Below are 17310 nucleotides of genomic sequence, written 5' to 3' on the forward strand. Positions count from 1 at the left end.
AAATCGTGTGGGATTTTGTTAGGTTTAGAGTTGCAGTTGCTGCTAAGTCGCTTCAGTCGTGTCCGACTCTGTGCGACCCCATAGACGGCAGCCCACCAGGCTCCGCCGTCCCTGGGATTCTCCAGGCAAGAACACTGGAGTGGGGTGCCATTGCCTTCTCCCAGGGATGCAGTGGGAGGTGAAATACAGGATCTTCAACGTTCCCTCTATTTGTGGTGTTAAAGAGGAGTATTGCCACTAGAGGGCAGTGTTTGACTGAAAAATAAAAAATACCATATAATTCCTTGAAGACAAAGTTGTTTATCAACAGTATGCTGCTGCTGCTGCTGCTGCTAAGTCTCTTCAGTCGTGTCCGACTCTGTGTGACCCCATAGACGGCAGCCCACCAGGCTCCGCCGTCCCTGGGATTCTCCAGGCAAGAACACTGGAGTGGGTTGCCGTTTCCTTCTCCAATGCATGAAAGTGAAACGTGAAAGTGAAGTCGCTCAGTCGTGTCCGACTTCCAGCGACCCCATGGACTGCAGCCTACCAGGCTCCTCCGCCCATGGGATTTTCCAGGCATGAGTACTGGAGTGGGGTGCCATTGCCTTCTCTATCAACAGTATACATCTTGTCAATAAACAACATGAGCTTCATCGCTGACCTTACTTAATTTTCCTCTGTTTTTGTGAGTTTAATTTGATGTCCATAAGCATCAGCGATTGACAGATGTGGTTACTAAGCAGGTATGTTTTTTGTAGGCAGACTTATTCCTCTTCTTTAAAGCTGTTGCTCTCTCTCACTTGGCACTCCTTGCCTTTTATATTCATGTAAGTTCAACCAAGAAATAATGCCTCAGGTTGCTATCACAAACCATACACTTTGACCTTTTCTTGTACATATTTGAAGCAGGGACAGTCCTTCCCCAAGCATTAGTGTGCCTTATAATGCCCCCAACCACTTAGGACCTCCTGTGATTGTCCCACAGAAGGGACAGTCAAATCCTACTTTGATTCTATTATTGTTCCTTTCTTTCACTCCAAGCCCATGTTTTCTAATCTCATAGTTTATTTATTGCTAAGAATTTGGTATACCGGCATATGAACTTAACAAGGATTAAAATGATTGATCGATCTGACAGAGTGCCTGAAGAACTATGGATGGAGGCTCATGGCATTGTACAGAAGGCAGTGATTAAGACTATCCCCAAGAAAACGAAATGCAAAAAGACAAAATGGTTGTCTGAGGAGGCCTTACAAAGAGCTGAGAGATGAAGAGAAGCTAAAGACAAAGGAGACAAGGAAAGATATAAGCATCTGAATTTAGAGTTCCAAAGAATAGCAAGGAGAGATAAGAAAGCCTTCCTCAGTGATCAGTGCAAACAAATAGAGGAAAACAACAGAATGGAAAGACTAGAGATCTCTTCAAGAAAATTAGAGACACCAAGGGGACATTTCATGCAAAGATGGGCTCGATAAAGGACAGAAATGGTATGGACCTAAAAGAAGCAGAAGATACTAAGAAGAGGTGGCAAGAATACACAGAAGAACTGTACAAAAAAGATCTTCATGACCCAGATAATCACAATGGTGTGATCACTCACCTACAGCCAGACATCCTGGAGTCTGAAGTCAAGTGGGCCTTAGGAAGCATCACTACAAACAAAGCTAGTGGAGGTGATGGAATTCCAGTTGAGCTGTTTCAAATCCTGAAAGATGATGCTGTGAAAGAGCTGCTCTCAATATGCCAGCAAATTTGGAAAACTCAGCAGTGGCCACAGGACTGGAAAAGTTCAGGTTCCAATGCAATCCCTAAAAAAGGCAATGTCCAAGAATGTTCAAACTACCGCACAATTGCACTCATCTCACACGCTAGTAAAGTAATGCTCAACATTCTCCAAGCCAGGCTTCAGCAGTACATGAACCGAGATCTTCAAATGTTGAAGCTGGATTTAGAAAAGGCAGAGGAACCAGAAATCAAATGGCCAACATCTGTTGGATCATCAAAAAAGCATGAGAGTTTCAGAAAAATATGTACTTTTGCCTTTTTTACTATGCCAAAGGTTTTGACTGTGTGGATCATTACAAACTGTGGAAAATTCTTAAAGAGATGGAAATACCAGACCACCTTCCTTGCCTTCTGAGAAATCTGTATGCAAGTCAAGAAGCAGCAATTAGAACCGGCCATGGAACAATGGACTTGTTCCAAATTGGGAAAGGAATAAGTCAAGGCTGTATACTATCACCCTGTTTATTTAGCTTCAACGCAGAGTACATCATGTGAAATGCCAGGCTGGATGAAGCACAAGCTGGAATCAAGTTTGTCGGGAGAAATATCAAAAACCTCAGATATGCAGATGACATCACCCTTATGGCACAAAGCAGAGAGGAACTAAAGAGGCTCTTGGTGAAGTGTAAGAGGAGAGTGAAAAAGCTGGTTTAAAACTCAGCATTCAAAAAACTAAGATCATGGCATCCAGGCCCATCACCTCATGCCAAATAGATGGAGAAACAGTGGAAACAGTGAGAGACTTTATTTTGGGGGGCTCCAAAATCACTGCAGGTGGTGAATGCAGCCATGAAATTAAAAGACACTTACTCCTTGGAAGAAAAGTTATGACAAACCCAGACAACATATTAAAAAGCAGAGACATTGCTTTACCAACAAAGGTCCATCTAGTCAAAGCTATGGTTTCTCCATAGTCATTTATGGATGTGAGAGTTGGACCATAAAGAAAGCTGAAAGCCGAAGAAATGATGCTTTTGAACTGTGGTGTTGGAGAAGACTCTTGAGAGTCCTTTGGACTGCAAGGAGATTCAACCAGTCAATCCTAAAGGAAATTAGTCCTGTATAATCTTTGGAATGACTGATGCTAAAGCTGAAGCTCCAATACTTTGGCCACTTGATGAGAAGGACTGACTCATTGGAAAAGACCCTGATGATGGGAAAGATTGAAGGCAGGAGGAGAAAGGGATGACAGTGGATGAGATAGTTGGATGGTATCACCCACTCAATGGACATGAGTCTGAGCAAGCTCCAGGAATTGGTGATGGACAGGAAAGCCTATTGTGCTGCAGTCCATGGGGTCGCAAAGAGTCAGACACAACTGAGCAACTGAACTGAAATGAACTGAAAATGACCTGATGCTTCTTAAAATGCATTTTCATGTTAAAATTCATTCTTGTTAATGACTGACTAATAATGTATTTATTTAATATTTGCATTTGACAATTTCTCTTTAGCTAATATTTTAAAATGTTGTCCATGTGCCTAGCACTGCAGGTGTAAGTTGATCCTGAATTTAATCCAATTCAGGATTTAATCCAATTATTTCCAATTTATAGCTCAAGTTAGGGATAAGGGTATATTTTTCAACATTTAGACAGTTAAGAACCATGAGGTACTATTCTTTGGCTAATTTGAGATCATTGTGCAAATAAGTGGCAGAACTAGTTCCTGACACTAGAGTTAGAAATGCCTACCTCTCAGGTTTTCTACAAATGCCAACTTAAGTCATCTAAATTGAAGCCCATAGTGACCCCTGAAGTGCGAGGCAGATATTAGGTATAGTAATATTTAAACATTAAGTCCTGTCCATAGACTCATGCTTACTAGATCAATTAATTAGTTCATCAAATATGTAACTTATTGTCAGGATTTGAGGGTACAAAAATGACTAAAACTTAACTCCTCAAGGCATGTTAATAACACTTGGAAACTGAAGGAGGAGATTGTCCTTTTTGTGATAGTCTTAATGAGGTAAAACAGAATAACAGTTACATCAAATATCTCATGTGCACAAGTGCTAATTTGAAGACAGAAGTTGCACTGAAAGCAGACATCTGCTTTCTGACTGGAAATGAAAAGCCCACACCAAATCCTGACAAGGATGTGGAGAAGGTGGCTCTCTCATACAGAATTGGTATGAATGAAAACTGGTACAGCAATCCTTGAAAGACAGTTAATACTTTCTTAAAAACTAAGCATGCAACTACCCATATGACCTAGAAATTATACTCCTAGGCGTTTATCATAGAGAGTTGAACACTGAAAACCTGTTCACAAATGTCTATAGAAACATTATTATTACTAGCCCCCAAATGGTAGTAATTCAGATATCTTCAGTAGGTAAGTACCTCAACAAACTCATGGATCTAGAGTATGACTTAGCAACAAAAAGGAGCAAAATATTGACATAAACACAAGCAACAATCTGTATGAATTTCCAAGGAGACACTCCAGGAGGGAAAAAAAAAAAAAAAGCAGTTCCCAAAAGATTAGATAATTATTCCATTTATACTGGAAGTAACAAGTTACAGAAATGAGGGGCAGATTACTGATAGGGGTTAATAACGGGTTAATCAGGGGATGGGAGATGGACAGGGGGTGGATGAGAAGAAAGTGAATGTGACTCTACAGCAGCATCATAGAGGATACTCCCTGGTGACGGAACGTGCCCCGCTTTGGCTCCACTGACACCACACAGCACTGGCTGTGCTAAAGCACTGAAGTTCTGCAAGAGGCTGCCATTAGGTGCAACTGGGAAAGGGACGCATGGAATCTCTCTCAAGCATTTCTTACGATTGCACACCAATCTACAAGTATCTGAAAAATAAAAAGATTAATTAAAAACAAAAAATTAACTGGTCTGGGTATTTCTTATCAGAACCCTCTCTCTTGGGTAAGAGAAACTCACATTATGTAGAAAACAACAAGGGATATCTCAGAGCAGGAAAGATGAAGGCAAGAATGGAAGGGAAAGCTGTGAAAGTGCCAGTTTCTGGGGAACAGAAAAAGGAATCACTGTAAACTAGAAAGGGGATGTGTTATCAAGATGACACGTTTCCAGACTAGACCACCTCTCCTTCGACGGAGGAGACCAGACCTCAGGAAGGGACAGTGCCCTGATGCTCACAGGGAAGCTCAGGACAAGACACTGGGATTGAAGTTCTGAAGAGATTCCTGAGCCTAAATTGGGAGCAGAGAAAAGCCAGCAAAAGCTTCCAAAGCACCATTCTTGATGAGCATGAGCATGTCCGTAAGTACCGGCAGTACCAACAAGCACAAGAAATTCCTGATACCTTCTGGACCTTTCGAAGATCCCAGATCCACTGCACACGTTTTGGGTGCAGAGGGAAGCAAGGAGAGGGAAGCTGGCTTTCCTATTCATACCATATTGACAGGAACTAAGAACCTGATTTCAATTTATTTCAGAAAATTAAAGCAAGTGAGTATTTTGCTGTTGCTGTTGAAGTGGTTCTTATCTTCCAGAACCATGCAGTAAAATTCCTGTCCGCCAGTAGGTGTCACAAAATCTTTTCTTACTGATGCACTGCACAAGGGACGATTTGGATTTGTATAATTTCCAGAATCGTATCTTCTTTCCATTATCTGGAGTAAATAGCCTGGATCATTTTGACAAAATGGCTAGAGAATTTTTAAAGGCAAGATTTCCTATCTTAATTCTGATAATCCCAAACTGAATATTTTCACATTCTAGAAAGAGTGAGGGTTTCTATTTACTGTGTGATTTCTTTCGAATGCCTTTGGATAAACTGGAATGACCATATGCTTATTAGCAATGGGACTGTGCCTAAGATAATTAGACAAACGGAAGGATTAAAAGAAAATCTATATGCAGATAATGGGCATGCAAACTCTTATGCTTTCCAGAGGTGAATAAGGTATATGTAGATACCAAAGCATTTCTTACTCTATTAGTAATCCAATTCAATATATTTTAATATTAAACCTCTATAAAATGTTAACCGAATAAAGTTATCCTGTTATGTTTTCAGGCACAAGTGAACACTTTCTTAGCTTTTATGGTGATGCTTACTTTCCCTTTGAAGTTGATATTACTCCCAAGTTAATCCCAACTGGTAGACACTTTTTCCCACATGGAGAACAGGAAATTTGCTTATTATTCTGAGTTCCCTGGCAACCAGACTTACCTGTTACAGACTTACTTTGAGAATTGTAGTGGGGAAATAATGCGTGTGCATGCTCAGTTGCTCAATCATGTCTCACTCTTTGAGACCCCATGGACTGTAGCCCACCACTCCTCTCTCCATGGGATTCTCTAGGCAAGAATACTGGAGTGGGTTGCCATTGCCTCCTCCAGGGGATCTTCCCAATCCGGGGATCGAACACATGTCTCCTGCATCTTCTGCCTTGACGGGTGGATTCTTGACCATTGAGTCACGTAGGAAACCCAATAATACTGTCCCTCCATAATTGATGTCTACTCATAACCTCAGAACGTCACCTTTTTTGAAAGTAAGGTCTTTACAGATGTAATTATTTAAGTTATAGTCAGGTCATACTAGATTAGTGTGGGTCTGAAGTCTTGTGTCCCTAAAAGACTAGTGTCCCTCAGAGAAAAGTCAGGGAATATACAGTCACAGAGGAAAAAGGCCATGTGCAGGGAGTAAAGTGGTACAGCTGCAGCCAGGGATACCAAGGCCTGCCAGCAACCCCCAGAAGCCCAGAAGAGGTAAGCAAAGCTTCTCTCCTAAAGCCTTCAGAGGAGCCTCATCTTGATGGCTCCTTGATTTCAAACTTCTAGCTCCCAGAATTGATGGATTCCATTACTAGTATTTCATGTCACCAGTTTGTGCAAATTTATGAACATGGCCCTAGGACACTAATAAACAATCAATCTTCAGCTTCTTTTACTTGGTGAGAAAATGTCTGGATGTTTGATTTAAAACAGAATACTCACTTTTGTTCTCCATGGAGCATGCTGCCTTACGATGCTGTGAGGAAAAGCCAGGTGGCTCTCCAACTGTTTTTCCAGCCAAGTAAGAGAGAAGTTGTTAAACAGGTGAATGGATTTTTAAATTATTCTGTGACCTTCATGTTAAAAAGAAAAATTGATTTCCTCAACTCTGAATCACACTAGCAGGAACTGCTGTTGATTAGGAAGACTGTGGTAACAGAAAAGGAGACGATCAACTGAGAACTGGATAAAGATGAAACATCCAATCTAACTCCATCTTATTTTCCAGTAGCACTTCCACCCTAACTCGCTTGTGAAATTAGTGACTCTGGCATTTTAAAAATATTCTGGTATTATTGCTACATTTATTTGTACAATGCCATTTTCTTTGGGGAAGGGGTAAAAATAAAATTGTCAATATATCGTCATATTCTGTTTAACCAGGAATGATAGGATTTTATGGACACTACCACTATATCTGGGCTGCCCCAATGGCTCAGTGGTAAAGAATCTGTCTGCCAATGCAAAAGACACAGGTTCGATCCCTGGGTCAAGAAGATCCCCTGGAAGAGGAGATGGCAACCCAATTCAGTATTCTTGCCTGAAAAATCCCTTTGACAGAAGAGCCTGACAGGCTACAGACCCTTTTCCCAAAAGGGTCACAAAGAGACAGACACAGCTGAGTGAGCACACCATTGTATTCTAAGAATAATGTATTATAAAAATATAAATAGGATGACCACTGGAATGGAGCTCAAAGGGAGATTTGGAGAAAAGGTGGAAATAGAATTAAGAGGTTTTTTCATTCTTACTTATTTACTTATTTATGTACTTATTCATTTTTGATTTGCTTATAGGATCAATTTACATTTACTGAAAACAAGGTAGACGATTGAATATCCTCAGCCCTGTTTTTCAGTTGCTCAATTGTGTCTGACTCTCTTTGACCTCATGGACTGTAGCCCATCAGGCTCCTCTGTCCATGGGATTCTCCAGGCAAGAATACTGGAGTGGGCAGCGATTCTCTCTCCAGGGGATCTTCCCAATGCAGGGATCTGACCTGGGTCTCCCTCACTGCAGGCAGATTCTTTACCCTCTGAGCCACCAGGGAAACCCATCCTCAGCCTTAACTCTCAAGAAAACTGAGCCTGGCGCGTTAGACTGGTTTTCTAGTGGAAAATCAAGGGGAACATCAGGGTAATTCTGCTCAATCCGGCTAGGTCACTCCCCAGTGGAAACAGCTGACAGGCCTTGGCTGGTGCAGACTATATCTTGGTGGAGAGAAAGTGGAGAAGGGAACAGGGTTTCTCGTCCTCCTTCATCACCATCTTTCCCACAGCTGCCCACAGCTTGCTCCTCAGGCTGGGGACTTAACACCTCACCAGTCCACCATGGAAGGACACAGTATCTGCATGGATGGAGAAAGCATTTTCTTGTAGATTTGCTCTCATTATGAGATTTTTCAAGATTTCTAACATGTCTCATTATATAACTTATCACAGGCCTTCAAAAAATTAATTCATTAAAAAAACTCAAAGTAAAGAAGAACATAAATTATTCTACTTAGCATTATAACAGTTTGTACTGTTAAGGAATTAGTTTATTGATTTTGTTAGTGTAACTGTTCAGAGTCATGTTCACAAATGACAAAGAGCTTAAAGTTTATCCCTTGAAGAACAGGGTGTACTTTAAACAGATTTGTAATGTTAAAAATGTATTAGAATAATACTCTTGTCTGAGACTTAACAAATTGAGAGTTACATTTTCAAAGTTAGACCAGGTCATAGAAAATAGTCACCCAGTTACCTTTCCAATTTATATGCCCCTGTTACTCTCATCTATTATAAAACACCGATTTTCCAAGGATCAATACATTCCAAAGAATCTCAAGGGAAAATAAGTCACTTAGAAGGGAATTAGTCACGGCATAAAGTAGCAGAGGTTATATCCCTAGATATCATTACTCTTCTGAGGTCCTTCAGCCAGGCCCGTAGGTACATCCACAGATGTGTGTGTATGTGTTAATGTGTGAATTCCTGTGTATGCATTTGTATGAGTGCAAAGAAGAGAGAGAACAAGAAAAAATTGTTTGCACAAGAAGGGAGTATAAAATATAAACTAGGCACTTCATTTAATTTTTTTTTAATGATATATCTTATTGGCTCAATCTTCCACTAGGATCAGAACTCCATGAAGAGAGGGCTCAATCTGTTATGTCACCGTTTTAGAGTCAATGAATAGAACAATAACCATCATTCAAAGCCTGTAGTTTACATTAGGGTTCACTCTTTTTTTTAATTTTATCAGATTGTAGTTGATTTACAATGTTGTGTTAAGTGTCAAGTGTACAGCATAGTGATTCAGTTATATCACATATATTCACTCTTTTTTAGATTTTTTCCATACAGCTCATTCCAGAATACTGAGTAGAGTTCCCTGTGCTACACAGTAAGGTCCTTATTAGTTATATATTTTGTATATAAAAGCATGTATGTGTCAACTCCAATCTCCCAATTTACCCCTCCTAGACTCCTTTCCCTTCTGGTAACCATAATTTGTTTTCTACAGCTGTGAGTCTATTTCTGTTTTCCAAATAAGTTCATTTGTACCGTTCTTGGTGTTATATGTTGTGTGGAGTTTTATGAATGTAGTTGCATGTATGCTACAGAATAGTTTCACTGCTCTAAAAATCCCCTATGTTCCACTGACTTATCCCTTCCTCCCCTCTAGCCCCTGGCAACCATTGATCTTTTTCTTTCATATATTTTTAGCTATCTCTATAGTTTCGTCTTTTCTAGAATGTCTTACAGCTGGATTCATTATCATATGTGGTCTTTTATATTGGCTTCTTTCAGTTACTAATATGCATTGAGGTTTCCTCCGTGTCTTGTCATGCCTTGATAGCTCACTGAATAATACTCCGTTGTCCGGACGGACCAGGTGATCCATTCACCTACTGAAGTTCTATGACTAAAACTGTCTTACATATCCATGTGCAGGTTTCTATCTTGGCATAAGCTTTCCACTCATTTGGGTAAATACCAAGGAATGTGATTTCTGGATCTTATGATAGGAATATGTTTATTTTTTAGAAAAAAAACTGCCAAACAGTCTTTTAAGGGGGTTGTACCATTTTGCATTCCTACCAGCATGACTGTATTTTCTCTGTTGCTCCACATTCTTGCCAGCATTTGATGTTGCAGTGTTTTGGATTTTGGTTATTCTAATATATACGTCTTGGAAACAATCTCATTTTTTTAAAAAAAATTTTCCAATTCCCTAATGATGTATGATGCATCTTTTCATACAGATGAGAAAATATGAGATGTATCAATTTACATCATCTTTGCAGAGGACATGCTGATCTCTGTATGATTCTAATTTTGGCATACGTGCTTCCAAGGTGAGCACTGTCTTTTCTTTTGATTCCCAAGTTGAAGGATGTAACGGCTAAAACAAACATGTAACCATGAGTTAAACTGGAGTATGCCATTGACTGCAGAGCCTTGTCTATTTCTATAAAATATATATGAGATCAGACTTGTGAATTGAGAGGGAGCAAGAGACACCAAGAAACGCAGAAGAGAAAAAAAAAAAAAACAACCAGTAGGAAGGATGTGTACTTTCAGACAGAACCACAAAGTCACCCTAGTTTCAACATCTGCAGACAAAACAAGGCAGGTTTTTAGAAGAAAGTGAAAAATAAAAACAGGGGCAGTGAAGTAATTAGAACTAACTTTAGAAACATGTTGGAAGTTTTCTTCCAACATTTTACTTTCACCTTTTCCTCCTGCTTAAGCCTGTTTACAAAGAGCTTAGAAAAACAGTGTGACTCCACACTTATAAAAAAAGTAATCAAACTGTTTAAATTTTTTTAAACTCAAAATTGAGCACCTGTATTTTAAGATGTGTAGGATTCCAGGTGGTGCAGCGGTAAAGAATCCACCTGCCAATGCAGGAGACGCAAGAAACACAGGTTCAGTCCCTGAGTTAGGAAGATCCCCTGGCATAGGAAGTGACAATCTGCTTGAGTATTATTGCCTGGACAATTTGTAACCCAGTTGTGCTAGTGGTAAAGAACCTGCCTCCAATGCAGGAAACATAAGAGATGTGGTTTAGATCCCTAAGTTGGGAAGATCCCCTAGAGGGGGAAAGGGCAACCCACTCCAGTATTCTTGCCTAGAGAATCCCGTGGAGAGAGGAGTGGTGGGCTACAGTCCATGGGGTCTCAAAGAGTTGGACAGGACTGAGCATATACACTATATAAGATGATGGATGTTCACTAAACTTACTGTGGTAATCATTTCATGGTTTATGCAAGTGAAATCCTTATTTTTTACATCTTAAACTTACACAGTGCTGTATGTTGACTATATCACAATAAAACTGGAAGGAGAAAACTATTCAGATCAACATCTCTCATGAACATAGACACAGCTATTCTAAACAAAATATTATGAAATCAAACTTAATGATATAAAAAAGGATCATATACTATTTCCACCTAAGATTTGCCCTAAAAATTTAATATTTATGTAACAGAATCCAGTCAAATCTAGAATATGTTACACCTCTGATTCATTACTCTTGAAAAAAGTGATTATCCTTAGGACTTTAGGATTATTCTTAGGACATTAGAATGATTTCCAAGGAATCAAGAATTTAGGAGAATCACAGATTCAAAACTGGCTGCTTTTTGAGTTTATTTTTAGACTTGAAAAAGATGATGCTTAATGGCATTTGCCTTACAACACTGACTATTGTTTATATCAGAGTGGCTGCAATCATTGTGTGCTGAGTGACTAATGAAGGTGATAATTAATGGAAACACAGCCACAATACAATGCAATGGACTGACATTCACAAGACCTTAGAAGAAAGTTACAGGGACTTGAGGAATTATGTTTTCTATAATCTTTATTTGTTCATAATCAGCCTTTTTTGTTTTGGAAAATACTACTGTGGATTATTTCCAACACACACATACTCATACATACATGAATAGAACAACTGCTTTTAAACAGCAGCAGCTTTCAGAATGTTTCAGACTATTTCCTTCCCCTTTTAATAGCACATATGTAACAAACTCTTCCTTTTATGCAGACTATTTTGAGGCACAGTGCAGTCTCAGTAATGGACAGTGTAAAGCTTATATTTGAAACTAAACGTACAGTGAAAACCTTATATTTGAAATTATTTCCTCCTATTAGCTTACATTGTCAATTCTAGGATATTAACTATAACTTCCAAGGAAGAATTTTTTGCAAAATATTATTAGATTAATTTCTCATTTATAAGCAACAATTAATTCACTAAATTCACTTAGGATATTTCTTTACATGAATTAATAACCCTAAGAACAAAAAATAGGAACAAGATTACATCAAAGTACATGATAAGCAGACTTCTCAAAAGCAGTAAACAAGAGAAAATATTTTAAAACCAGCAAGAAAAAAAAGATACACTAAGGTACACTACATAATAAAAAAGATTTCTTGTCGGAAACTATCCAAGCAAGAAGACAGTGGCCAGTTATCTTTAAAGAAAGTATTAAAGGACAAACGATGAAAACTACAATTCAATACCAGTGAAAAACATTTTTTAAACAAAGGAGAAATAAAGATTCATTTTCTACCAGCAGTAGCAAAGGAATTATTTGGGAAGAAAGAAAATTACTCTAGATGGAAATATGAATCTTCAAGTCTCTTTTCCAAATGTTGACCTTTAAGCAGAAATAAAAACAGTGAAGTCAATGTAGATAATATATGAAAACAATTACAGAAAGGCTGAGAGAGAAAAGAAACAGAAGCAAAATACTTCAAGGTTCTTATGATATCTATAATATGGTATAAAAATGACACTTTAAGGTGGACTGTTTTCAATAACATAAATTTGAAAATAACTCAGGTCTTTCAACTGATTAAACAATAAACATGTTATGGCACATTCATAATACTTGGTAATATAGAAAAATGAACTATCAGTAACTGTAATAGCATAGATGAATCTCAAAGTAAATATCCTAGGGAAAGAGAAAACTAGACCAAAAAAATGCACATAGTCTATGATACCACTTAAATGAAATTTTAGAGACTATACAGCAACAAAAAGTATGTTAATGGTTGTCTGAAGACAGGATGTGACTGGGAAGCATGGGAAAAATAATTACTAAAGGGGACGAGGAATTTGGGCTTCCCAGGTGTTGCTAGTGGTAAAGAACCCGCCCACCAATGCAGGAGACTTAGGAGACACAGGATTGATCCCTGGGTCGGGAAGATCCCCTGGAGGAGGGCATGGCAATCCACTCCACTATTCTTGCCTGGAGAATCCCATGGACAGAGAAGACTGGGGGCTACAGTCCATAGGGTCGCAGAGTCGGACCCGACTGAAGCAACAGCACATATACAGGCATGAGGAATTTGGGGGACTAATGAGTATGGTCATTAGTTTGCGCTCATGTTTTCACAGGAGGATGCTGCTGCTGCTAAGTCACATCAGTCGTGTCCGACTCTGTGCGACCCCACAGACGGCAGCCCACCAGGCTCCCCCGTCCCTGGGATTCTCCAGGCAAGAATACTGGAGTGGGTTGCCATTTCCTTCTTCAATGCATGAAAGTGAAAAGTGAAAGTTCTGCCAAAATATTAATTTGTGCAATTTATATATTTGTTTACTACAATTGGAAAAAACTTATGTAATATATCATGCATAAATTATTTTTATTATGGGGATGTAAGTTGATGTTTAAAATTGGAAAAGCCGAAAGGTCATCAGATACACAGGGGAAAGGACTTCCCTCGTAGCTCAGTAGGTAATGAATCTGCCTGCAATGCAGGAGACCTAGCTTCGGTCCCCAAGTCAGGAAGATCCCCTGGAGAAGGAAATGGCAACCCGCTCCAGTATTCTTGCCTGGAGAACCCCATGGACAGAGGAGCCAGGCAGCTACAGTCCATGGGGTTACAAGAGTCAGACACAATTTGGTGACTAAACCCATCACCAACAAGAGGGAAAAGAAAATCATCCTCATCTTGAGAGAAAAGGAAGCATTTGCTAATATTCAACTCACATTCATGATAAAAACTCACATTCAGTTATTTTTTCGTTGTTCAGTTGCTAACTCATTTCCAACCCTTTGTGATCCCATGGCCTGTAGCATACCAGGCTCCTCTGTCCTCTACTATCTCCCCAAATTTTCTCAAATTCATGTCCATTGAGTCGGTGATGCTTTCTAACCATCTCATCCTCTGCCACCCCCTTCTCTTTTTGCCTTCAATTTTTCCTCACATCAGGGTCTTTTCCAATGAGTCAGCTCTTCACATCAGGTAGCCAAAGTATTGGAGCTTCAGCTTCAACATCAGTCTTTCCAGTGAATGTTCAGGATTGATTTCCTTTATGATTGACTGGTTTGATCTCCTTGCAGTTCAAACGATTCTTAAGAGTCTTCTCCAGCACCACACTTCAAAAGCATCAATTCTTCCATGTTTGGCCTTCTTTATGGTCCATCTTTCACATCCTTACATGACTACTGGAAAAACCATAGCTTTGACTATACAGACCTTTGTCAGCAAAGTGATGTCTCTGCTTTTCAATACACTATCTAGGTTTGTCATAGCTTTCCTTCCAAGGAGCAAGTGTCTGAATTTCATGGCTGTAGTCACTGTCTGCAGTGATTTTGGAGAAAATAAAAATCTGTCACTGTTTCTACTTTTCCCCCTTCTATTTGCCATGAAATAATGGGACTAGATGCCATGATCTTAGGCTTTTTTTTTGAATGTTGAGTTTCAAGCTAGCATTTTCACTTTCCTCTTTCGTCCTCATTAAGAAGCTCTTTAGCTCCTCTTCACTATCTGCCATTAGAGTGGCATTATCTGCGTATCTGAGGTTGTTGATATTTCTGCCAGCAATCTTGATTCCAGCTTCTGATTCATCCACCCCAGCATTTAGCATGATGTGCTCTGCATAGAGGGCTTCCCTGATGATTCAGTAGTAAAGAATCCAACTGCCAGTGCAGGAGACACAGGAGACATGGGTTCCCATCCCTGGGTCAGGAAGATCATTCGAGAAGGAAATTTCAACCCACTCCAGTATTTTTGCCTGGGAAGTCCCATGGAAAGAGAAGTCTGGTGGGCTATAGTCCATGGGATCATGAAGAGTCACACACAACTTCACAACCAAACAGTAACTTTGCACAGAAGTTAAATAAGCAGGTGACAATCAATATACAGCCTTATCATACTCTTTTCCCGATTTGAACCAGTCAGTTGTTACATTTCTGGTTCTAACTATTGCTCCTTGACCCACCTAAAGGTTTTTCATGAGACAGGTAAGGTTGTCTGGTATTCCCATCTCTTTAAGAATTTTCCACTGTTTGTTGTGATTAATGTTAATAGCTTCTGAGAATAAAAAAGATGCTATTAATATGGTAAAAAAAAAATCCCAAATAGTGAGGATATATATATATATATATATATATATATATATATGACAAAAGAATTTTATCAGAATGTATGAAAAGTTCTCTACATGGAGGTAATGTCTCACCACATTGATATTATTCACCAGACTCTTCATACAAAATGATATTCAAATAACAAATAAGCGTAAAAGAAGTGCACAATTTTCCTTTTCATCATAGAACTACAAAACACAAACCATTACATACTCACCAGGATAATTACTATGAAAAAATAGACAATACCAAGTACTAGTGAAATCTAAACCAACCAAAACTCATAAAATGCTGATGAGGATAACATGTCTTTAACCACTTTGGAAAACAAATTGGTAGTATCTACTAAAGTTTTACATATACCAAATGATTCAGCAAGCCTATGCCTATTTATACACAAGAAAATTCATAGATATATTTCCCCAAAAACATGAACAAAATTGCCCATAGCAAGCATTATTCTTAGTAATGCTAAACTAAGATATTTTAAAATGTTAAATGTGGGACAACAACCATACAAAAATCAACTAAATAAAATGAAACTATTTTGGAATACTCAATATTACAAAAGTAATATTTCTCTAGAAATTAATCTAAAAATCGTAATTTAACTTCAGTTATATTTTTATGAAATTCTGAAAGCTGATTTTAAATTTTATAGGGAAAAATTAGTGCATAAGTACAGAAACAAATTTTGACAGAAGACTACAAGAAGATCTTGACTAAATATATATTAAACTACTATAAAGTTACAGTAATTTAAAGAAAACAGCTCTGAAACAGAAATTTTAAAATAAAGCTATTTAAAAGAATAGAAATTTCAGGAAAAGATCTTTTCCTATATAGACATATTTGATGTAATAAATAATACAGGTATACAATAAAAAATGAATAATCATTATCTCAACATAAGATAATATTGAGATAATTGATATTCATTTTAGGAAAATATGCAAATATATTTAATAATACCAAGAGAAGTAAGTCCCAGAAAAGCTAAAACTTAAAATTAGAGGCTCCTAATTTTTGCTAATGATTTTCTTCTGCTAAGATCCATCTTAGTGCTGAAAATGAAAATGCTGAATAATTTTTTTTTTAATCTAAGCACAAAATGTCTGAAATACACACTAAGGTCAAAATTCAAGAGGAAATGGAACACAACTATTTTTCTTATCAAGTCTCTGTAAATTGCACTTCTGGTTCTGATTACCTCCCCAAATAAAAGGCGTATAAATCAAAACCCAGAGCTCATGCTGAGGATTCAACTCACTGCAAAATGAAGTAGTAATCCAAAGTAATAAACCCTCAGTGCAAGCAAGAGCTGAAATTACACCAGCCATCATGCAACTTTACAGCTGGTGTCCACATGTTCTGGAAGGTCAAAGAGGCACAAGACATCAGATTGTTTTAAAGACCTTGGACTACCAAGGCCTTTAGGAGCACAGTGGACATGGTTAGGCAAGACCTATACAAATAGATTTTGAAATGGTCCACCAGGTCAAAGATATTCTGTATAGAGGAAAACGAGAACATTTGAGAATAAACAGAAATGACAGCTGGAAGAAACAGGGAGGTTAAAACATCAAATACTGGACCAAATGGACATAGGTTATTGAAAATATAAAACTATAATAACTACTTATAAAAATAAAAGAAATTTTTGGAAAACTTCAGAAAGACAGGCAAAATTACAGAAATAGTCAAGGAGATTTTAGAAAGAATCAGTGTTTCTAAAAATAAAAACTCATTAGCATAACTCAAGTATAAAATAACTCAAATTTAAAACTAAGCATATAGAAGAGGCTCTGGTTTCATTAAGGCATGCTCTTCAGAGCACATCTCTCGCCCTTTCTACAACTAAACTTTGGCAAATACATACAGACAGGCATACATAAAATTTTTTTTAAAAAATCAACTATTTATTTTACTACATATGCATCTACTGTAACAAGTTTAAGAAATTTCTTCAAGTAGATATTCATCCTTGGCAAATAATATGTAGTGTTATTTTGGGTCAAACAAGACTGTATGTTGTACTAACTGTAAGCTGCATGTATACTTGCAGCACCCTGGAGGAGGGCATGGCAACCCCCTCCAGTATTCTTGCCTGGAGAATCCCATGGACAGAGGAGCCTGGTGGGCTACAGTCCATGGGGTTGCAAAG

At 38.3% G+C, this 17310-nt stretch overlaps 1 pseudogene; it reads right to left on the reverse strand.

Moving 5' to 3' along the window:
• Positions 1 to 10014: 10014 nt before the first annotated feature.
• Positions 10015 to 10111, reverse strand: LOC114115445 (U6 spliceosomal RNA; annotated as a pseudogene).
• Between the last annotated feature and the right edge of the window lie 7199 nt (positions 10112 to 17310).

This window comes from Ovis aries, chromosome 6 (genome assembly GCF_016772045.2).
Source record: "Ovis aries strain OAR_USU_Benz2616 breed Rambouillet chromosome 6, ARS-UI_Ramb_v3.0, whole genome shotgun sequence".
Lineage (NCBI taxonomy): Eukaryota > Metazoa > Chordata > Mammalia > Artiodactyla > Bovidae > Ovis > Ovis aries.